Source organism: Oncorhynchus nerka, linkage group LG5 (genome assembly GCF_034236695.1).
Source record: "Oncorhynchus nerka isolate Pitt River linkage group LG5, Oner_Uvic_2.0, whole genome shotgun sequence".
Lineage (NCBI taxonomy): Eukaryota > Metazoa > Chordata > Actinopteri > Salmoniformes > Salmonidae > Oncorhynchus > Oncorhynchus nerka.
In genome coordinates, this window is record NC_088400.1 from 861,153 (window position 1) to 884,602 (window position 23,450).

The 23,450-nt window shown below is 46.2% G+C and overlaps 1 pseudogene; it reads left to right on the forward strand.

Moving 5' to 3' along the window:
• The first annotated feature begins 5,366 nt into the window (after nucleotides 1-5,366).
• The window catches only part of LOC115126339 (cyclic nucleotide-gated cation channel-like), a 45,412-nt pseudogene continuing 27,328 nt past the window's right edge, over nucleotides 5,367-23,450 (forward strand).

Sequence of the window (23,450 nt, forward strand, 5' to 3'; positions counted from 1 at the left end):
TCTATAGCTCTAAACCCAGTGTTTATATATAGCTCTAAACCCAGTGTTTCTATAGCTCTAAACCCAGTGTTCTCTATAGCTCTAAACCCAGTGCTTCTCTGTCGCACCAAGCCAGTGGTTCTCTGAGGCACAAAGCCAGTGCTTCTCTATAGCTCTTAACCCAGTCTTCTCTATATAGCTCTAAACCCAGTGTTCTCTATAGCTCTTAACCCAGTGTTTCTATATAGCTCTAAACCGAGTGTTCTCCATAGCTCTAAACCCAGTGGTTCTCTATAGCTCTAAACCCAGTGGTTCTCTTTAGCTCTAAACCCAGTGGTTCTCTATAGCTCTAAACCCAGTGGTTCTCTATAATTTTAATATTAGTACCTTGTTAAAGAAATGCTATCAGTCATCTCATAGGTATTAGATGAAGAAGATCGTGTTCATCATTTCACCTGTTAGATTAGTTTACTAGTTTCCCAAACCTGCAGTTTGAGCCAGTCACGTGTTTACAAAGAAGCACGACGAGCAATATAGTAAATGACGTTACAGGAGTAGACTGAGTAGACTGAGTAGACTGAGTAGACTGCAGATGGTGTTGAACTAACAAAAGTTACCAGTACAAGTGCAGGCAAAATGGCAGGTCAAGGGCAGGCAGAGGTCAGTAATCCAGATAGGGTGCAAAAGGTCCAGAACCGCAAGCAGTCTCAGTGTCAGAGCAGGCAGAGGTCAATAATCCAGTGTGGTGTGGCAAGGTACAGAACGGCAGGCAGGCTCAGGGCAGGCAGAATGGTCAAAACCGGGAAAACTAGAAAACAGGAACTAGAACAGACAGGAGCAAAGGGGAAAACTCTGGTAGATTTCACAAAACAAAACGAACTGGCAACATACAAACAGAACACGGGTATAAATACAATGGGGATAATGGGGAAGATGGGCGACACCTGGAGAGGGTCGGAGACAAGCACAAAGACAGGTGAAACAGATCAGGGTGTGAGATGGTTTGGGATGAGTCGGACCGCAGAGTAAAGGAAAAGCAGCCAACAAGTGCTCAACATTTGTTGGAACTCCTTCAAGACCGTTTGAAAATCATTCCAGGTGAAGCTGGTTGAGAGAATGCTAAGAATGTGCAAAGCCGTCATCAAGGCAAAGGGTGGCTACTTTGAAGAATCTCAAAAATAAAATATATTTAGATTTGTTTAACACGTTTTTGGTAACTACATGATTCCATATGCGTTATTTCATAGTTTTGAAAGTTTTGTGTTCACTATTATTCTACAATGTAGAAATAGTAAAAGTAAATAAAAAACCCTGGTGTTCTAAAATGTTTGACTGGTACTGTATGTATATAACTACTAATATATTCATATACACAACATACAGTCGGAAGTTTACATACACCTTAGCCAAGTACATTTAAACTCACTTTTTCACAATTCCTGACATTTAATCCTAGTAAAAATGCTGGCAGGGCCTCCTTGCTCGCACACACTTTTTCAGTTCTGCCCACAAATTTTCTATAGGATTGAGGTCAGACATTTGTGATGGCCAGTCCAATAACTTGACTTTGTTGTCCTTAAGCCATTTTGCCACAACTTTGGATGTATGCTTGGGGTCATTGTCCATTTGGAAGACCCATTTGCGACCAAGCTTTAACTTCCTGCCTGATGTCTTGAGATGTTGCTTTAATATATCCACATAATTTCCCTGCCTCATGATGCCATCTATTTTGTGAAGTGCACCAGTCCCCCACAACATGATGCTGCCACCCCTGTGTTTCACGATTGGGATGGTGTTCTTCGGCTTGCAAGCCTCCCGCTTTTTCCTCCAAACATAATGATGGTCATTATGGCCAAACAGTTCGATTTTTGTTTCATCAGACCAGAGGACATTTCTCCAAATTGTACTATCTTTGTCCCCATGGTCTGCCACAATATGTAACTACTACTATATTCATATATACCTACTACTATATCATATATACTATATATATATATAATGTTGTGTCTTTGGCTATGCCGGATTAATTCCTATGACATGCTATTCTATAAAATAATTTATCCGTAATTAATATCACCTGATTGAGCTAATCATGTGCTACTAGAGAGTCGGGCACCACAAAATAATATTTATAGAGCTGTTATCTTCCAGAGTAAACTATAAAGAACTAGTAATATTTTACATCAATAGCAGTCAACATTAAGCCTCATCTTACTTCAGTCTCATAATCTGAAAGTTGTAAATTCTTGGTTATCTGCAAGAATCCTGGCTAACAAGTTGAATCAGCAATACAAAATTGGGTTTAATTATTTATTTACTAAATACCTAACTAATCACACAGAATTACATGTACAAAGAATGAATTATACCTAGGATAATTCTTTACGTCATAGGAAAACGTCCCTAGCGGGTGGAACAGCTTTGACAGCAAGGGGTTTGAAAAAAAAGGGGCGGGGTTTGAGTGAAAGAGCGGGAGACTGGGGAACAAAGGGAAGAAGCTGTGCTATCGTAAATACAGTATCTTATGCATTCTAAATTACCGCCCATTTGGAAAAGGAAAATGCAATAAATATTTACTCTGAGCTGCGCTTCAGTAGGTTGGTGGTAGATGGAAGGCCGTGTTGCCAAACCGAGTCCTCTGTCCTTTGAAGAATGTCTCTGGTGGTCACTTGGATAAGTTGTAGTAACATCGTTCTGTGGTAGATGGGATACTCTGTCTGCGTTTGCAGCTGTGGTCGCTAACTCAACGGCCAGGAGGTATCACTTCTGTCGTGAATAAGAGTTCAAAGTTCATTCCATTCGCAACCAAAGCTCATGCTGATGTTGGCTTCGTTCTGTAGTTTTATCTGAACAATTCTGACATGGGATCGTCATCCTCACATCCGCTGAACAGAAAGTTATGTTGTCGTCAAGGGATTATATAGGAAGGAAGAGGAGGGTGTGTTTGAAAGTTTTATAGCCCTTGTTTCTTCACAGGGGAGGGCCACTGATTGAGCAAAGCCCTATCTTATGAAAATCCAAATCTCACATTTTAGAAGCTAAAATCACATTTCACCCCATCACGAATAATTTCATATTCAAACATTTAAATTGAACAACAATTCCATGTGAATCTGATAACTCTGATGTGTAGACTTTCCACTGTAGAGTTGATGTCATCTTATCATTGATGAGAATGTCTCAGATGACAACCGAACTGACATCATATTCATTAAGTACCACTGCATATGTTCAATTGGTCGGATTACCAGAATATAGTTAATTTCCCCCCACATACTGATGGTCCCAGAATCTCTATGTTAACCAATTTTTTTTTTAATGTAACCTCAGTAGGTTAGAGAGAGGAAAAAGGGGGGAAGAGGTATTTATGACTGTCATAAACCAACCCCCAACGTCATGACAATAACTATTACTATATTCATATATACCTACTACTATATCATATATACTACATATATAACTACTACAATGTTCATAAACACTACCATTCAAAAGTTTGGCGTCACTTAGAATAGTCCTTGTTTTTGAACAATGTATTAATCAGCTACCTGTATCTCTAATATAACCATGCATTTGTCAGCTACGTGTATCTCTAATATAACCATGTATTAATCAGCTACCTGTATCTCTAATATAACCATGTATTAATCAGCTACCTGTATCTCTAATATAACCATGTATTAATTAGCTACCTGTATCTCTAATATAACCATATATTAATCAGCTACCTGTATCTCTAATATAACCATGTATTAATCAGCTACCTGTATCTCTAATATAACCATGTATTTATCAGCTACGTGTATCTCTAATATAACCATGTATTAATCAGCTACCTGTATCTCTAATATAACCATGTATTTATCAGCTACCTGTATCTCTAATATAACCATGTATTAATCAGCTACCTGTATCTCTAATATAACCATGTATTTATCAGCTACGTGTATCTCTAATATAACCATGTATTAATCAGCTACGTGTATCTCTAATATAACCATGCATTAATTAGCAGATCTGAACATGAAACAGAACACTCTGAATGGAATTTCTGCACTTAGTCCACACACACATACACATTACCAAACGTTCTCCGCACTTCACACACTTCAAACAAGCTTCCTGAATAATGATGAGCTCATGGTACAATAGGACAGGAGCTGGGAGGGGGTTGAACACACAGACAGAACGTTGGAAGACCACCACTCAAAGGAGATGGAGCCATGGAGAGAGACGGATGGATGGAGGGAGAGGGAGGGAGGGAGGGGGAGGGAGGGAGGGAGGGAGGGAGGGATGGATGGAGGGAGAGGGAGGGGGATGGATGGAGAGAGAGAGAAAGCATTTGTCTTAGTTGAACTGAGATGAAGGGAGGCGTGTGGTGTGTTTCTGTTTGGAGTGGCATATGATTACCCTCTCATTTCCTCTCAGCTCTTCCCACTCTCTCCATCTCTTCATCTCTCCATCCTTCCATCTCTCCCCTCCTCCCTCTCATCTCTCCCCTCGTCCCTGTCTGTGTTTGGATTTCACAGAAATAACCTGTTGCATTCAGGGGCAGACTGACATATAGGCAGACCTCTATAGCATATACACACATCTAAACTGACAGACTTTTTCAACACACACACACATTCACACAGCTATGGAGAGAGACGGATGATTTAGTCTGTGGTTTACTACTCAATGTTAGTACACGGTGAGTTGGTTTTGAGGTTGTGTGGCTGGTTGACTGGCTGGGACGGGACAATATAGTGCATTCTACAGGGACTGAGGACAACAGGAAGGTGAAGCCTCTCTCCTTCTCTCCTTCTCTCCTCTCTCCTTCTCCCTTTCTGTCCCTCAATCTCTCTCATTCTACAGGGACGGAGGACAACAGGAAGGTGAAGCCTCTCTCCTTCTCTCCTTCTCTCCTCTCTCCTTCTCTCCTCTCTCCCTCTCTCTCCATCTCCCTTTCTGTCCCTCACTCTCTCTCATTCTACAGGGACGGAGGACAACAGGAAGGTGAAGCCTGAAAAAGACCAAATGTGAAGGTATTTGTCTAAGGTTCCTCACTTCACACTTCTCCTCTCTTCATCCCACTAGTCCTTTCCTCTTTACCTCTGTCTCTCTCTCTCCTTCTCTCCTCTCTCCTTCTCTCCCTATCTCCCTTTCTGTCCCTCACTCTCTCTCTTTCATCTCTCTCCCTCTCATTTTCTTTCCTCTTCTCTCCTTCCCCCCCATCTTTCTCCTCCCTCTCTCTCCTTCGTTACTCATCCCATTCTTTGTTTCTGTGACCAGGCGGTTGCTATGGTGGCCAAGGTTGTCTCCATGGTGATGGTAGCTTGTTGGTTATGTTTGGTTATGTTTCTGGACAATCCATGTCCTGGCTGACCTTCACACTGTGTGTCTAGATGACGGGGCAGGTGTTGGGTGAGAGTACTGAGCTGGCGTCTCAGAGGCTGTCAGTGAAGACATGGCTGGACGAGGAATGCGAGAGAGCAGACAGCAACCTGAGTCATCTGAGTCGGTATGAACACACAAACACACACATACACACACAAACACACACACGCGCACGCACACGCACGCACGCACACACACACACATTTATTTTCCAGCAGCACACCATCCCATTTTCCACCGCTGGCTTGCCAGTGACCAGTGTTCCACTATTAAAGTGACCTGTGTTCCATATCTATATACAGCAGCAGCCTCTGAGAGGCAGGGTAACTGGGTGTTTAACATAGCTACTAGCAGGATGTCTGTCAGGTGTTTAACATAGCTACTAACAGGATGTCTGTCAGGTGTTTAACATAGCTACTAGCAGGATGTCTGTCAGGTGTTTAACATAGCTACTAACAGGATGTCTGTCAGGTGTTTAACATAGCTACTAGCAGGATGTCTGTCAGGTCAGGTGTTTAACATAGCTCCTTGCAGGATGACTAGTAGGGGGGCGGGTTCAATGTACATATTCCCAGTGAACATTTTATTAATTGTTCAGCAATCTGATGGATTGGGGGTGGAAGCTGTTCGGCAGTCTGATGGCTTGAGGGTAGAAGCTGTTTGGCAGTCTGATGGCTTGGGGGTGGAAGCTGTTTGACAGTCTGATGGCTTGAGGGTAGAAGCTGTTTGGCAGTCTGATGGCTTGGGGGTGGAAGCTGTTTGGCAGTCTGATGGCTTGGGGGTAGAAGCTGTTTGGCAGTCTGATGGCTTGGGGGTAGAAGCTGTTTGGCAGTCTGATGGCTTGGGGTGGAAGCTGTTTGGCAGTCTGATGGCTTGAGGGTAGAAGCTGTTCAGCAATCTGATGGCTTGGGGGTGGAAGCTGTTTGGCAGTCTGATGGCTTGGGGGTGGAAGCTGTTTGGCAGTCTGATGGCTTGGGGGTAGAAGCTGTTTGGCAGTCTGATGGCTTGAGGGTAGAAGCTGTTCAGCAATCTGATGGCTTTGGGGTGGAAGCTGTTTGGCAGTCTGATGGCTTGAGGGTAGAAGCTGTTCAGCAATCTGATGGCTTGGGGGTGGAAGCTGTTTGGCAGTCTGATGGCTTGGGGGTGGAAGCTGTTTGGCAGTCTGATGGCTTGAGGGTAGAAGCTGTTCAGCAATCTGATGGCTTGGGGGTGGAAGCTGTTTGGCAGTCTGATGGCTTGGTGGTAGAAGCTGTTCGGCAGTCTGATGGCTTGAGGGTAGAAGCTGTTCAGCAATCTGATGGCTTGGGGGTGGAAGCTATTTGGCAGTCTGATGGCTTGGGGGTAGAAGCTGTTCGGCAATCTGATGGCTTGGGGGTAGAAGCTGTTAGGCAGTCTGATGGCTTGGGGGTGGAAGCTGTTTGGCAGTCTGATGGCTTGAGGGTAGAAGCTGTTCAGCAATCTGATGGCTTGGGGGTAGAAGCTGTTTGGCAGTCTGATGGCTTGAGGAGCTGTTTGGCAGTCTGATGGCTTGAGGGTAGAAGCTGTTCAGCAATCTGATTGCTTGAGGAGCTGTTTGGCAGTCTGATGGCTTGAGGAGCTGTTTGGCAGTCTGATGGCTTGAGGGTAGAAGCTGTTCAGCAATCTGATGGCTTGGGGGTGGAAGCTGTTTGGCAGTCTGATGGCTTGGGGTGGAAGCTGTTTGGCAGTCTGATGGCTTGGGGTAGAAGCTGTTTGGCAGTCTGATGGCTTGGGGTAGAAGCTGTTTGGCAGTCTGATGGATTGGGGGTAGAAGCTGTTCAGCAATCTGATGGCTTGGGGTGGAAGCTGTTTGGCAGATTGATGGCTTGGGGTGGAAGCTGTTCGGCAGTCTGATGGCTTGAGGGTAGAAGCTGTTAGGCAGTCTGATGGCTTGGGGGTGGAAGCTGTTTGGCAGTCTGATGGCTTGGGGGTAGAAGCTGTTTGGCAGTCTGATGGCTTGGGTGTGGAAGCTGTTTGGCAGTCTGATGGCTTGGGGGTAGAAGCTGTTCAGCAATCTGATGGCTTGGGGGTAGAAGCTGTTAGGCAGTCTGGCTTGGGGGTGGAAGCTGTTTGGCAGTCTGATGGCTTGAGTGTAGAAGCTGTTCAGCAATCTGATGGCTTGGGGGTGGAAGCTGTTTGACAGTCTGATGGCTTGAGGGTAGAAGCTGTTTGGCAGTCTGATGGCTTGGGGTGGAAGCTGTTTGGCAGTCTGATGGCTTGGGGGTAGAAGCTGTTTGGCAGTCTGATGGCTTGGGGGTAGAAGCTGTTTGGCAGTCTGATGGCTTGGGGGTGGAAGCTGTTTGGCAGTCTGATGGCTTGAGGGTAGAAGCTGTTCAGCAATCTGATGGCTTGGGGGTGGAAGCTGTTTGGCAGTCTGATGGCTTGGGGGTGGAAGCTGTTTGGCAGTCTGATGGCTTGGGGGTAGAAGCTGTTTGGCAGTCTGATGGCTTGAGGGTAGAAGCTGTTCAGCAATCTGATGGCTTTGGGGTGGAAGCTGTTTGGCAGTCTGATGGCTTGAGGGTAGAAGCTGTTCAGCAATCTGATGGCTTGGGGTGGAAGCTGTTTGGCAGTCTGATGGCTTGGGGTGGAAGCTGTTTGGCAGTCTGATGGCTTGAGGGTAGAAGCTGTTCAGCAATCTGATGGCTTGGGGGTGGAAGCTGTTTGGCAGTCTGATGGCTTGGTGGTAGAAGCTGTTCGGCAGTCTGATGGCTTGAGGGTAGAAGCTGTTCAGCAATCTGATGGCTTGGGGTGGAAGCTATTTGGCAGTCTGATGGCTTGGGGTAGAAGCTGTTCGGCAATCTGATGGCTTGGGGGTAGAAGCTGTTAGGCAGTCTGATGGCTTGGGGGTGGAAGCTGTTTGGCAGTCTGATGGCTTGAGGGTAGAAGCTGTTCAGCAATCTGATGGCTTGGGGGTAGAAGCTGTTTGGCAGTCTGATGGCTTGAGGAGCTGTTTGGCAGTCTGATGGCTTGAGGGTAGAAGCTGTTCAGCAATCTGATTGCTTGAGGAGCTGTTTGGCAGTCTGATGGCTTGAGGAGCTGTTTGGCAGTCTGATGGCTTGAGGGTAGAAGCTGTTCAGCAATCTGATGGCTTGGGGGTGGAAGCTGTTTGGCAGTCTGATGGCTTGGGGGTGGAAGCTGTTTGGCAGTCTGATGGCTTGGGGGTAGAAGCTGTTTGGCAGTCTGATGGCTTGGGGGTAGAAGCTGTTTGGCAGTCTGATGGATTGGGGGTAGAAGCTGTTCAGCAATCTGATGGCTTGGGGTTGGAAGCTGTTTGGCAGTTTGATGGCTTGGGGGTGGAAGCTGTTCGGCAGTCTGATGGCTTGAGGGTAGAAGCTGTTAGGCAGTCTGATGGCTTGGGGGTGGAAGCTGTTTGGCAGTCTGATGGCTTGGGGGTAGAAGCTGTTTGGCAGTCTGATGGCTTGGGTGTGGAAGCTGTTTGGCAGTCTGATGGCTTGGGGGTAGAAGCTGTTCAGCAATCTGATGGCTTGCGGGTAGAAGCTGTTAGGCAGTCTGGCTTGGGGGTGGAAGCTGTTTGGCAGTCTGATGGCTTGAGTGTAGAAGCTGTTCAGCAATCTGATGGCTTGGGGGTAGAAGCTGTTTGACAGTCTGATGGCTTGGGGGTAGAAGCTGTTTGGCAGTCTGATGGCTTGGGGGTGGAAGCTGTTCGGCAGTCTGATGGCTTGAGGGTAGAAGCTGTTCAGCAATCTGATGGCTTGGGGGTGGAAGCTGTTTGGCAGTCTGATGGCTTGGTGGTAGAAGCTGTTCGGCAGTCTGATGGCTTGAGGGTAGAAGCTGTTCAGCAATCTGATGGCTTGGGGGTGGAAGCTGTTTGGCAGTCTGATGGCTTGGGGGTAGAAGCTGTTCGGCAATCTGATGGCTTGGGGGTAGAAGCTGTTAGGCAGTCTGATGGCTTGGGGGTGGAAGCTGTTTGGCAGTCTGATGGCTTGAGGGTAGAAGCTGTTCAGCAATCTGATGGCTTGGGGGTAGAAGCTGTTTGGCAGTCTGATGGCTTGAGGAGCTGTTTGGCAGTCTGATGGCTTGAGGATAGAAGCTGTTCAGCAATCTGATTGCTTGAGGAGCTGTTTGGCAGTCTGATGGCTTGAGGAGCTGTTTGGCAGTCTGATGGCTTGAGGGTAGAAGCTGTTCAGCAATCTGATGGCTTGGGGGTGGAAGCTGTTTGGCAGTCTGATGGCTTGGGGGTGGAAGCTGTTTGGCAGTCTGATGGCTTGGGGGTAGAAGCTGTTTGGCAGTCTGATGGCTTGGGGGTAGAAGCTGTTTGGCAGTCTGATGGATTGGGGGTAGAAGCTGTTCAGCAATCTGATGGCTTGGGGGTGGAAGCTGTTTGGCAGTTTGATGGCTTGGGGGTGGAAGCTGTTCGGCAGTCTGATGGCTTGAGGGTAGAAGCTGTTAGGCAGTCTGATGGCTTGGGGGTGGAAGCTGTTTGGCAGTCTAATGGCTTGGGGGTAGAAGCTGTTTGGCAGTCTGATGGCTTGGGTGTGGAAGCTGTTTGGCAGTCTGATGGCTTGGGGGTAGAAGCTGTTTGGCAGTCTGATGGCTTGAGGGTAGAAGCTGTTCAGCAATCTGATGGCTTGGGGGTGGAAGCTGTTTGGCAGTCTAATGGCTTGAGGGTAGAAGCTGTTCAGCAATCTGATGGCTTTGGGGTGGAAGCTGTTTGGCAGTCTGATGGCTTGGGGGTAGATGCTGTTTGGCAGTCTGATGGCTTGGGGGTAGAAGCTGTTCAGCAATCTGATGGCTTGTGGGTAGAAGCTGTTTGGCAGTCTGATGGCTTGAGGAGCTGTTTGGCAGTCTGATGGCTTGAGGGTAGAAGCTGTTCAGCAATCTGATGGCTTGATGTTGGAAGCTGTTTGGCAGTCTGATGGCTTGGGGGTAGAAGCTGTTTGGCAGTCTGATGGCTTGGGGGTAGAAGCTGTTTGGCAGTCTGATGGCTTGGGGGTGGAAGCTGTTTGGCAGTCTGATGGCTTGAGGGTAGAAGCTGTTCAGCAATCTGATGGCTTGGGGGTGGAAGCTGTTTGGCAGTCTGATGGCTTGGTGGTAGAAGCTGTTCGGCAGTCTGATGGCTTGAGGGTAGAAGCTGTTCAGCAATCTGATGGCTTGGGGGTAGAAGTTAAGGAGCCTTTTGGATGTGGACCTGTGCTCCGGTATGGCTTGCCGTGTCGTAGAACAGAGAATTATGACGGGTGACTGGAGTCTTTGAACATTTTGGGGGCCTTCCTCTGAGTGTGCAAGCTGTCATCAGGCAAAAGGTGGCTACTTTGAAGAACCTAAAATCTGAAATATATTTGATTTGTTTAACATTTCGTTTGGTTACTACATGATTCCATATGTGTTTTTTCTTAGTTATGTCTTCACTATTATTCTACAATGTAGAAAATAGTACAAATAAAGAAAAACCCTTGAATGATTAGGTGTGTTCAAACTTTTGACTGGTACACAGGATGTTTAATAGGATGTCTCTCAGGTGTACACGCACACACACACACACACACACACACACACACACACACACACACACACACACACACACACACACTTCTTAATCCTTCATGTGTGCGTGTAGAGGCCAGTCTATGTGTGATGACACGTCGTCAGAACTACAACGGATGGCTGTCATTGACCGGAGAGGACTCACCTCCCAGAACTCCTTCAGAGGGAGAGGAGCCATGTCAAGGTGACACAAAACACTGCCATGTTGTCTGTTATATTCACATATAACATTTATAAAAGGAACAAAATTACAGACGCAACATGTAAAGTGTTAGTCCAATGTTTCAAGAACTTAATTTTAAAATCCTGAGGAGTATTTCTGTCTGTAGTAAAGCCCTTTTTGGGGGAAAAACTAATTCTGATTGGCTGAGCCTGGCTCCCCAGTGGGTGGGCCTATGCTCTCCAAGGCCTACCAATGGCTGCGTCCCTGCCCAGTCATTGAAATCCATAGAGTCGGCCTAATCAAATGATTTCAATTGACTGATTTCCTGATATGAACTGTGTTTTATAAGTTTTGCATCGGTATAAATAATATGTCAATATTTTCTAACATAGTACAATGCAATGTTATGTCACAATATCCTAATATACATGTGTGTTTGTGTGTGTGTGTCTGTGTGTGTTTGTGTGTGTGTCTCTGTGTGTGTTTGTGTGTGTGTCTCTGTGTGTGTTTGTGTGTGTGTCTCTGTGTGTGTTTCCAGGTTGGTCAGCATGGTGGTGACTTTGAGAGAGTGGGCTCATAAGAGTTTGGTTGAGGAGCAAGAGAGACCTGATTCGTTCCTGGAAAGGTTCCGAGGCCCTGATCTGCAGGCTCCGCCCAGCAGGATCAGCCAATCACGACCGGATGCTGAGCCCACTGACCACAACGACCACATACACACGTATGATACTCCGTATGATTTCTGATTTACTACAAATAGTGACAATTCACACCACCAGTCAGCTGACAAACACAGCAAAGCAATTCCACTCTTCCGCTCTCTCTCCCACTCTTTCTTTCTTTCTCTCTCTCTCCCTACCCCTCTCTGTCACTCACTCCCTCTCTGTCACTCACTTCCTCTCCCCCCTCTCTCCCCCCTTCCTGCAGTAAGAGTCCAGGTATGTTGATACTATCTCCAGCTGATAATATCTATTACCACTGGCTCCTGATCATCTCGACTGCTGTGCTCTACAACTGGTGCCTCCTGGTGGCCAGGTATGGCAGCACACTTCTCTTCTTTTATACAACATCATTGCTGTGAGACTTCTGAGTCATTTTACGTAGGTCAGGAATTAATCCAAGGCAATTTTTCAGAGCAGCGCGCTAGACAGCTGACAATCAAGGCATTTTGCTCCACCTTTAAAAGTCTGTTAGGGACGTTATTTATACTGAACAAAAATATAAAAGCAACATGCAACAATTTCAAATATTTTTCAGAATTACAGTTCATATGAGGATATCAGTCAATTTATATAAATTCCCTAATCTATGGATTTCACATGATTAGGCAGTGGTGTAGCCATGGGTGAGCCAGCCCCAGCCAATCAGAATTCGTTTTTCCCCGCAAAAGGGCTATATTTCAGCATTCACACCCCCCTGCTTGATGATCACGCAGCTGTTCAATCATCTAGATATGCCAAGTGGCTGGATTATCTTGACAAAGGATCAAATGTTCACTAACAGGAATGTAATCAAATTTGTGTACAACATTTTAGACAAATAAGCTTTGTGCATATGGAAGATTTGGGGGATTTTTAAAATTTCAGCTCATAAAACATGGGACCTTTACATTGTAGCAAGATCAACGTCACCAAGTTCAATAACAAAACAGGCACCAGTAGCACAAATAGAATGCAAAGGGGAAGTTTATTAGGGATTTTGGTACTGTGATCACCTGGTTTAGATGTGCCTTCCACTCACTCTCATGGATCACAAAATCATCAATGTACGCCACCGCGTACTTCCGATAGGGTCAGAGAACCATGTCCATCAACCTCCGGGGTCCTTTGCAGTTCAAAGGGCAGCTTTTTATAATGGAACAGACCATCCGGGGTGGCGAAAGCAGTTTTCTACCATGCCTTGAGAGTTAAGGGCACCTGTCAATTATCCTTTGTCAGGTCGAGCGTGCTGATCAATCGGGTGGTCCCTAGCCATTCTATTAGTTCATCAAGTCGGGGCATGGGGTAGGCGTCGAACTTTGAGATTTAATTTACCTTCCTAAAATCATTACAGAATCGATCATTTCCGGCACCGACAGAGATGGCCGCCTCGCTTCGCGTTTCTAGGAAACTATGCAGTTTTTTTTATTTTTTTATGTGTTATTTCTTACATTGGTACCCCAGGTCATCTTAGGTTTCATTACATACAGTCGAGAAGAACTACTGAATATAAGAGCAACGTCAACTCACCATCAGTACGACCAGGAATATGACTTTCCCGATGCAGATCCTGTGTTCTGCCTTTCACCCAGGACAACAGAATGGATCCCAGCCTGCGACCCAAAACAAAGACGTCGTAAAAGAGGGAAACGAAGCGGCCTTCTGGTCAGACTCCGGAGACGGGCACATCACGCACCACTCCCTATCATACTACTCACCAATGTCCAGTCTCTTGACAACAAGGTTGATGAAATCCGAGCAAGGGTAGCATTCCAGAGGGACATCAGGGACTGTAACGTTCTTTGCTTCACGGAAACATGGCTCACTGGAGAGACGCTATCGGAGTCGATGCAGCCAGCTGGTTTCTCCACGCATCGCGCCGACAGAAACAAACATCTTTCTGGTAAGAAGAGGGGCGGGGGCGTATGCTTTATGGTTAACGAGACGTGGTGTGGTCACAACAACATACAGGAACTCAAGTCCTTCTGTTCACCTGATTTAGAATTCCTCACAATCAAATGTCGACCGCCTTATCTTCCAAGGGAATTCTCTTCGATTATAATCACAGCCATATATATTCCCCCCAAGCAGACACATCGATGGCCCTGAACAAACCTTATTTGACTCTTTGCAAACTGGAAACCACATATCCTGAGGCTGCATTCATTGTAGCTGGGGATTTTTACAAGGCTAATCTGAAAACAAGACTCCCTAAATTGTATCAGCATATCGATTGCGCAACCAGGGCTGGTAAAACCTTGGATCATTGCTATTCTAAATTCCGCGACGCATATAAGGCCCTCCCCCATCCTCCTTTTGGAAAAGCTGACCACGACTCAATTTTGTTGCTTCCTGCCTACAGACAGAATCTAAAACAAGAAGCTCCCACGCTCAGGTCTGTTCAACGCTGGTCAGACCAATCTGATTCCACGCTTCAAGACTGCTTCGATCACGTGGATTGGGGTATGTTCCGCATTGCGTCCAACAACAACATTGACGAATACACTGATTAGGTGAGCGAGTTCATTAGAAAGTGCATTGATGATGTCATTCCCATAGCAACGATTAAAACATTCCCAAACCAGAAACCGTTGATTGATGGCAGCATTCGCGTGAAACTGAAAGCACGAACCACTGCTTTTAATCAGGGCAAGGTGACTGGTAACATGACCGAATACAAACAGTGCAGCTACTCCCTCCGCAAGGCAATCAAACAAGCTAAGCCTCAGTATAAAGACAAAGTAGAGTCACAATTCAACGGCTCAGACACAAGAGGTATGTGGCAGGGTCTACAGTCAATCACGGATTACAAAAAGGAAACCAGCCCCGTCACGGACCAGGATGTCTTGCTCCCAGGCAGACTAAATAACTTTTTTGCCCGCTTTGAGGACAATACAGTGCCACTAACACGGCCTGCAACCAAAACCTGCAGACTCTCCTTCACTGCAGCCGACGTGAGGAAAACATTTAAACGTGTTAACCCTTGCAAGGCTGCAGGCCCAGACGACATCCCCAGCCGCGTCCTCAGGGCATGCGCAGACCAGCTGGCTGGTATGTTTACAGATATATTCAATCAATCCTTATCCCAGTCTGCTGTTCCCACATGCTTCAAGAGGGCCACCATTGTCCCTGTTCCCAAGAAAGCTAAGGTAACTGAGCTAAACGACTACCGCCCCGTAGCACTCACTTCCGTCATCATGAAGTGCTTTGAGAGACTAGTCAAGGACCAAATCACCTCCACCCTACCTGACAACCTAGACCCACTCCAATTTGCTTACCACCCAAATAGGTCCACAGATGATGCAATCTCAACCACACTGCACACTGCCCTAACCCATCTGGACAAGAGGAATACCTATGTGAGAATGCTGTTCATCGACTACAGCTCAGCATTTAACACCGTTGTACCCTCCAAACTCATCATCAAGCTCGAGACCCTGGGTCTCGACCCCGCCCTGTGCAACTGGGTACTGGACTTCCTGACGGGCCGCCCCCAGGTGGTGAGGGTAGGTAACAACATCTCCACCCCGCTGATCCTCAACACTGGAGCCCCACAAGGGTGCGTTCTGAGCCCTCTCCTGTATTCCCTGTTCACCCATGACTGCGTGGCCATGCACACCTCCAACTCAATCATCAAGTTTGCGGACGACACTACAGTGGTAGGCTTGATTACCAACAATGACGAGACGGCCTACAGGGAGGAGGTGAGGGCCCTTGGAGTGTGGTGTCAGGAAAATAACCTCACACTCAACGTCAGCAAAACAAAGGAGATGATTGTGGACTTCAGAAAACAGCAGAGGGAACTATCCACATCGATGGAACAGTAGTGGAGAGGGTAATAAGTTTTAAGTTCCTCGGCGTACACATCACGTACAAACTGAATTGGCCCACCCACACAGACAGCGTTGTGAAGAAGGCACAGCAGCGCCTCTTCAACCTCAGGAGGCAGAAGAAATTCGGCTTGTCACCAAAAGCACTCACAAACTTCTACAGATGCACAATCGAGAGCATCCTGACAGGCTGTATCACCGCCTGGTACGGCAACTGCATCGCCCACAACCGTAAGGCTCTCCAGAGGGTAGTGAGGTCTGCACAACGCATCACCGGGGGCAAACTACCAGCCCTCCAGGACACCTACACTACCCGAGCCACTGCCTGTTCACCCCGCTATCATCCAGAAGGCGAGGTCAGTACAGGTGCATCAAAGCTGGGACCGAGAGACTGAAAAACAGCTTCTATCTTAAGGCCATCAGACTGTTAAACAGCCACCACTAACGTTGAGTACCTGCTGCCAACACACTGACTCAACTCCAGCCACTTTAATAATGGGAATTGATGGAAATTGATGTAAAATATATCACTAGCCACTTAAAACAATGCTACTTAATATAATGTTTACATACCCTACATTACTCATCTTATATGTATATACTGTACGCGATACCATCTACTGATGGTCCCTTCGTTGTGCCTCTCTGTTGTACACCCTCGCTAGGGCATCCTGGGCCTCCAGCATGAGTTCACGGGCCAAAGGGTTGCCTTCCTATCTCTCATGTCTCCTACCTGTTCCACCAAGGTTATCCCTCATTCTGGTGTCCCTCCCACCTCTCTTGCTTCCTCCTCCCTTCTGGTTCCCTCGGTTCCCCACATCTCCGGACATACTGGTCCACAGTTGGCAGAACGTCGGGAAATCCCGTCTGATCAGGACCGGCACAGGCATGTTTGGGACGACTCCCACTGGTCCCTTTGTGGTCTGTAGGTGGAGGAGTCTCACAGTGTCAGTCAGGTTCAGGGACCGGGCGAAGTCAGGTCGGATCAAGGTCACCATACTCCCGGAGTCCAAAAGAGCCGTGGTGTCCTTTCCGTTGGCTCTTACCCGGGTGACAGGGGAAGGACCACACTTCTCAGCCCAGCATGCCCTCAGTAAGCCACAGGGACGCCCGGTGGCTACCTCACTGGCTGAGGCTGAAGGCATTGGGACATTGCGGGCTGGACAGTTCCAGGCGATGTGTCCCAGCTCACCACACTCGTAGCACTTCCTGCCTGTCGGTGTCCCTGGGTTACGGCCTTGTCTGCCTTCTTTTTCCGCTCCTTTGGGTGAGTGGAGGGTCCTGCCCTCCGTGGTTTTCCGCTGCGCAGGACCTCCAAAGCCACTTCCTGTCCTTCAACCGGTTCCACCAGCTGATCTGCACTCTGCGGGTTAACTTGGCTGGATAACTGGGAGCTTCGACCGGGAGAGAGCGTATACATTTATCTATGACCACTTTCTCGATGGTTGTGAGTGTCAGGGGTTCAGCAATTTGCTCTTGGCCAGCCTATTTAGATCAAGCATTTGTGATCAGGGATGTTGTACGATCATACGCCCAATCATGGAATCGTTGTGCCCTGCTTATCAGGGTGTAGCCATATCTGGACATGATTTCCTTTTCAGCACCTCTTAACGCGTCGCCTGGTCAACTGTCAGATCAACTCCCTGAATGCTTGGAGAAAAAAAACAACTGACCCTAAATAATAATTAAAACAAAGTGGACAGCAGAGAACATGCCTAACCTGCTGTTCTTCGGTTTGCAAGCATTACATGGCCAGAAGGTTGTAGCATATCACCGCTGACAAGGGTTGGGGTGAAAAGATAGCCACTATAAAGCACTACTTAAATCTTTCAACTTATTTGCATCCGAGAAAAAAATGGCCTTTTATAAACATATTTCATGCAATTCTACATGACTAGAGGCAAGCAGAATCTCTTTTAATACCACAACAGAGCATGACAACAAGTGAGCACATGCTGCAGCACCGGAGGCGTTTTGATTTCTATTCATGCAGTTGTTAAAAAGAGTCTAAGTTTAGAACAGTGCTGAAGTTATCTGATGCCGTGTCTGAATCCTGGCTTAGGAAGGTCACCAACAATTCTGATATTTCCATCCCCAACTACAACATTTTCCGTTAAGATAGAACTGCCAAAGGGGGAGGAGTTTCAATCTACTGCAGAGACAGCCTGCAGAGTTCTGTCACACTATCCAGGTATGTGCCCAAACAATTCAAGCTTCTACTTTTAAAAATCCGCCTTTGCAGAAATAAGTCTCTCACTGTTGCCACTTGTTATAAACCCCCCTTAGCCCCAGCTGTGCCATGGACACCATATGTGAATTGATTGCCCCCCATCTATCTTCAGAGTTCGTACTGTTAGGTGACCTAAACTGGGATATACTTAGCACCCCGGCCATCCTACAATCTAAACTATATGCCTTCAATCTCACACAAATTATCAAGGAACCTACCAGGTACAACCCTATTCTGGAAGGATATTGACCTCATCCCGTCAGTAGAGGATGCCTGGTTGATCTTTAAAAGTGCTTTCCCCACTCTCTTAAATAAGCATGCCCCATTCAAAAAAATGTAGAACTAAGAACAGATACAGTTGAATTCGGAAGTTTACATACACCTTAGCCAAATACATTTCAACTCAGTTTTTCACAATTCCTGACATTTAATCCCAGCAACAATTCCCTGTCTTAGGTCAGTTAGAATCACCACTTTATTTTAAGAATGTGAAATGTCAGAATAATAATAGAGAGAATGATTTATTTCAGCTTTTATTTCTTTCATCACATTCCCAGTGGGTCAGAAGTTTACATACACTCGATTAATATTTGGTAGCATTACCTTTAGATTGTTTAACTTGGGTCAAACGTTTCAGGTAGGCTTCCACAACCTTCCCACAATAATTTGGGTGAATTTTGGCCCATTCTTTCTGACAGAGCTGGTGTAACTGAGTCAGGTGTTTTAGCCTCCTTGCTCGCACACACTTGATCAGTTCTGCCCACACATTTTCTATAGGATTGAGGTCAGGGCTTTGTGATGGCCAATACCTTTACTTTGATGTCCTTTAGCCACAACTTTGGAAGTATGCTTGGGGTTATTGTTCATTTGGAAGACCCATTTGCGACCAAGCTTTAACTTCCTGTCTGATGTCTTGAGATGTTTCTTCAATATATAAACATAATTTTCCTACCTCATGATGCCATCTATTTTGTGAAGTGCACCAGTGCCTCCTGAAGCAAAGCTCCCCCACAACATGATGATTCACGGTTGGGATGGTGTTCTTCAGCTTGCAAGCCTCCCCCTTTTTCCTCCAAACATAATGATGGTCATTATGGCCAAACAGTTCTATCTTTGTTTCATCAGACCAGAGGACATCTCTCCAAAAAGTACAATCTTTGTCCCCATGTGCAGTTGCAAACCGTAGTCTGGCTTTTATATGGCGGTTTAGGAGCAGTGGATTCTTCCTTGCTGATTGGCCTTTCAGGTTATGTCGATATAGGACTCGTTTTTTCTGTGGATATAGATACTTTTGTTCCTGTTTTCTCCAGCATATTCACAAGGTCCTTTGCTGTTGTTCTGGGATTGATCTTCACTTTTCTCAGCAAAGTACGTTCATCTCTAGAAGACAGAACGAGTCTCCTTCCTGAGCAGTATGATGGCTGCGTGGTCCCATGTTGTTTATACTTGCGTACTATTGTTTGTACAGATGAATGTGGTACATTCAGGCGTTTGGAAATTGCTCCCATGGACAAACCAGACCTCAAATGTATTTATATAGCCATTCTTACATCAACTGATATCTCAAAGTGCCGTACAGAAACCCATTCTAAAAAAAAAAAACAGCAAGCAATGCAGGTCTAGAAGCACGGTGGCTAGGAAGAACTCCCTAGAAAGGCCAAAACCTAGGAAGAAACCTAGAGAGGAACCAGGCTATGAGGTGTGGCCAGTCCTCTTCTGGCTGTTCCGGGTGGAGATTATAACAGAACATTGCCAAGATGTTCAAATGTTCATAAATGACCAGCATGGTCAAATAATAATCATAGTAGTTGTCGAGGGTGCAGCAAGTCAGCACCTCAGGAGTAAATGTCAGTTGGCTATTCATAGCTGATCATTTAGAGTATCTCTACTGCTCCTGCTGTCTCTAGAGAGTTGGAAACAGCAGGTCTGGGACAGGTAGCACATCCGGTGAACAGGTCAGGGTTCCATAGCCGCAGGCAGAACAGTTGAAACTGGAGCAGCAGCACGGCCAGGTGGAATGGGGAAAGCAAGGAGTATTCATGCCTGGATAAAGTAATCCCTCTCACCCCCCCTCCCCCTGAAAAGATTTAGATGCACTACTGTTCCACTGGAGGTCATAAGGTGAATGCACCAATTTGTAAGTCGCTCTGGATAAGAGCGTCTGCTAAATGACTTAAATGTAAATGTAAATGTAATGCCAGGTAGTGCTGAGGCATGGTCCTAGGGCTCAGGTCCTCCGAGAGAGAGAATGAAAGAAAGAGAGAAAGAGAGAGAGCATACTTAATTACACACAGGACACTGGATAAGACAGGATAAGTACTCCAGATATAACACATTGACCCTAGCCCCCAACACATAAACTACTGCAGCATAAATACTGGAGGCTGAGACAGGAGGGGCCAGGAGACACTGTGGCCCCATCCGATGATACCCCCGGACAGGGCAAAACAGGCAGGATATAATCCCAGCCACTTTGCCAAAGCACAGCCCCCACACCACTAGAGGGATATCTTCAACCACCAACTTACCATCCTGAGACAAGGCCGAGTATAGCCCACAAAGATCTCCGCCACGGCACAACCCAAGGGGGGGCGCCAGCCAAGACAGGAAGATCACGTCAGTGACTCAACCCACTCAAGTGACGCACCCCTCCTAGGGACGGCATGGAAGAGCACCAGTAAGCCAGTTAATCAGCCCCTGTAATAGGGTTAGAGGCAGAGAATCCCGGTGGAGAGAGGGGAACCGGCCAGGCAGAGACAGCAAGGGCGGTTCGTTGCTCCAGAGCCTTTCCGTACACCTTCACACTCCTGGGCCAGACTACACTCAATCATATGACCTACTGAAGAGATGAGTCTTCAGTAAAATCTTACAGGTTGAGACCGAGTCTGCGTCTCTCACATGGGTAGGCAGACCATTCCATAAAAATGGAGCTCTATAGGAGAAAGCCCTACCTCCAGCTGTTTGCTTAGAAATTCTAGGGGCAATTAGGAGGCCTGCGTCTTGTGACTGTAGCGTACGTGTAGGTATGTACGGCAGGACCAAATCAGAGAGATAGGTAGGAGCAAGCCCATGTAATGCTTTGTAGGTTTGTAGGTTGTAGTAATGCCTTGGGATATCATAACCGCTATCGATAAAAGACAGTACTGTGCAGCCGTCTTCATCGACCTCGCCAAGGCTTTCGACTCTGTCAATCACCATATTCTTATCGGCAGACTCAATAGCCTCGGTTTCTCGGATGACTGCCTTGCCTGGTTCACCAATTACTTTGCAGACAGAGTTCAGTGTGTCAAATCGGAGGGCATGCTGTCCGGTCCTCTGGCAGTCTCTATGGGGGTGCCACAGGGTTCAATTCTCGGGCCGACTCTTTTCTCTGTATATATCAATGATGTTGCTCTTGCTGCGGGCGATTCCCTGATCCACCTCTACGCAGACGACACCATTCTATATACTTTCGGCCCGTCATTGGACACTGTGCTATCTAACCTCCAAACGAGCTTCAATGCCATACAGCACTCCTTCCGTGGCCTCCAACTGCTCTTAAACGCGAGTAAAACCAAATGCATGCTTTTCAACCGATCGCTGCCTGCACCCGCATGCCCGACTAGCATCACCACCCTGGATGGTTCCGACCTTGAATATGTGGACATCTATAAGTACCTAGGTGTCTGGCTAGACTGCAAACTCTCCTTCCAGACTCACATCAAACATCTCCAATCGAAAATCAAATCAAGAGTCGGCTTTCTATTCCGCAACAAAGCCTCCTTCACTCACGCCGCCAAGCTTACCCTAGTAAAACTGACTATCCTACCGATCCTCGATTTCAGCGATGTCATCTACAAAATGGCTTCCAACACTCTACTCAGCAAACTGGATGCAGTCTATCATAGTGCCATCCGTTTTGTCACCAAAGCACCTTATACCACCCACCACTGCGACTTGTATGCTCTAGTCGGCTGGCCCTCGCTACATATTCGTCGCCAGACCCACTGGCTCCAGGTCATCTACAAGTCCATGCTAGGTAAAGCTCCGCCTTATCTCAGTTCACTGGTCACGATGGCAACACCCATCCGTAGCACACGCTCCAGCAGGTGTATCTCACTGATCATCCCTAAAGCCAACACCTCATTTGGCCGCCTCTCGTTCCAGTACTCTGCTGCCTGTGACTGGAATGAACTGCAAAAATCGCTGAAGTTGGAGACTTTTATCTCCCTCACCAACTTCAAACATCAGCTATCCGAGCAGCTAACCGATCGCTGCAGCTGTACATAGTCTATTGGTAAATAGCCCACCCATTTTCACCTACCTCATCCCCATACTGTTTTTATACTGTTTTTTTATTTTATTTATTTATTTATTTACTTTTCTGCTGTTTTGCACACCAATATCTCTACCTGTACATGACCATCTGATCATTTATCACCCCAGTGTTAATCTGCAAAATTGTATTATTCGCCTACCTCCTCATGCCTTTTGCACACATTGTATATAGACTGCCCATTTTTTTTCTACTGTGTTATTGACTTGTTAATTGCTTACTCCATGTGTAACTCTGTGTTGTCTGTTCACACTGCTATGCTTTATCTTGGCCAGGTCGCAGTTGCAAATGAGAACTTGTTCTCAACTAGCCTACCTGGTTAAATAAAGGTGAAATAAAAATAAATAAAATAAAAAGGTTAGCAGTAAAACCTTGAAATCAGCCCTTGACTTAACAGGAAGCTAGTGTAGGGAGGCTAGCACTGGAATAATATTGGCACATTTGTTGGTTCTAGTCAGGATTCTAGCAGCCGTATTTAGCACTAACTGAAGTTTATTTAGTGCTTTATCCAGGTAGCCGGAAAGTAGAGCGTTGCAGTAGTCTAACCTAGAAGTAAAAAAAGCATGGATTAATTTTTCTTCATCATTTTTGGACAGAAAGTTTCTGATTTCTGCAATGTTACGTAGATGGAAAAAAGCTGTCCTTGAAACAGTCTTGATATGTTCGTCAAAAGAGAGATCAGGGTCCAGAGTAACACCGAGGTCCTTCACAGTTTTATTTGAGACGACTGTACAACCATTAAGATTAATTGTCAGATTCAACAGAAGATCTCTTTGTTTCTTGGGACCTAGAACAAGCATCTCTGTTTTGTTCGAGTTTAAAAGTAGAATGTTTGCAGCCATCCACTTCTTTATGTCTGAAACACAGGCTTCTATCGAGGGCAATTTTGGGGTTTCACCATGTTTCATTGAAATATGCAGCTGTGTGTCATCCGCATAGCAGTGAAAGTTAACATGATGTTTTCGAATGACATCCCCAAGAGGTAAAATATATTGTGAAATCAATAGTGGTTCTAAAATGGAACCTTGAGGAACACTTAAATTTACAGCTGATTTGTCAGAGGACAAACCATTCACAGAGACAAGCTGATATCTTTCCTACAGATAAGATCTAAACCAGGCCAGAACTGTCTGTGCTTATGTGCATGACTTGTGTCATGCACAAAGTAGATGTCCTAACAGACTTGACAAAACTATAGTTTGTTAACAAGAAATTTGTGGAGTGGTTGAAAAACTAGATTTAATGACTCCAACCTAAGTGTATGGAAACTAGATTTAATGACTCCAACCTAAGTGTATGGAAACTAGATTTAATGACTCCAACCTAAGTGTATGGA